This window comes from Colobus angolensis, unplaced genomic scaffold, assembly GCF_000951035.1.
Source record: "Colobus angolensis palliatus isolate OR3802 unplaced genomic scaffold, Cang.pa_1.0 Scaffold24, whole genome shotgun sequence".
Classification (NCBI taxonomy): Eukaryota; Metazoa; Chordata; class Mammalia; order Primates; family Cercopithecidae; genus Colobus; species Colobus angolensis.
The window spans coordinates 8,878,984-8,879,365 of record NW_012115599.1 but is presented as its reverse complement, the minus strand read 5'-3'; positions in this window follow the sequence as shown (position 1 = coordinate 8,879,365).

The following is a 382-nucleotide window of genomic DNA, read 5'->3' as shown; positions in this document are numbered from 1 at the left end:
CAACAGAGTTAGACTCAGTCTCAACAACAACCAAAAAAAGAAAAAAATTACCTCCTAGTAACTTTTATTCTAAGTGACAGGATAGTTGTAAGCATTGAATAAACAGAATGTAAACCATATAGTATGATGACTTTGGGACATTTGGTAAATGTTAATTACTTTTTTCTGTAGGAGAGCAAAAAAAAAAAATGACTTCCCTCCACCCTGCTAGGTTCCTTGGCTGGTTTATGAACTAAATTGACCTAAGACAAGATTAACAGGAGAAAATCATATTTGATTAAGTACATATGTATGGGAGTCCCACAAAGTAAGAGACTCCGAGAAGGGTCTGATGATTGAAGCATCCTGAGCTACAGAAAAGAATACGGCTTGGTGGCCGGGC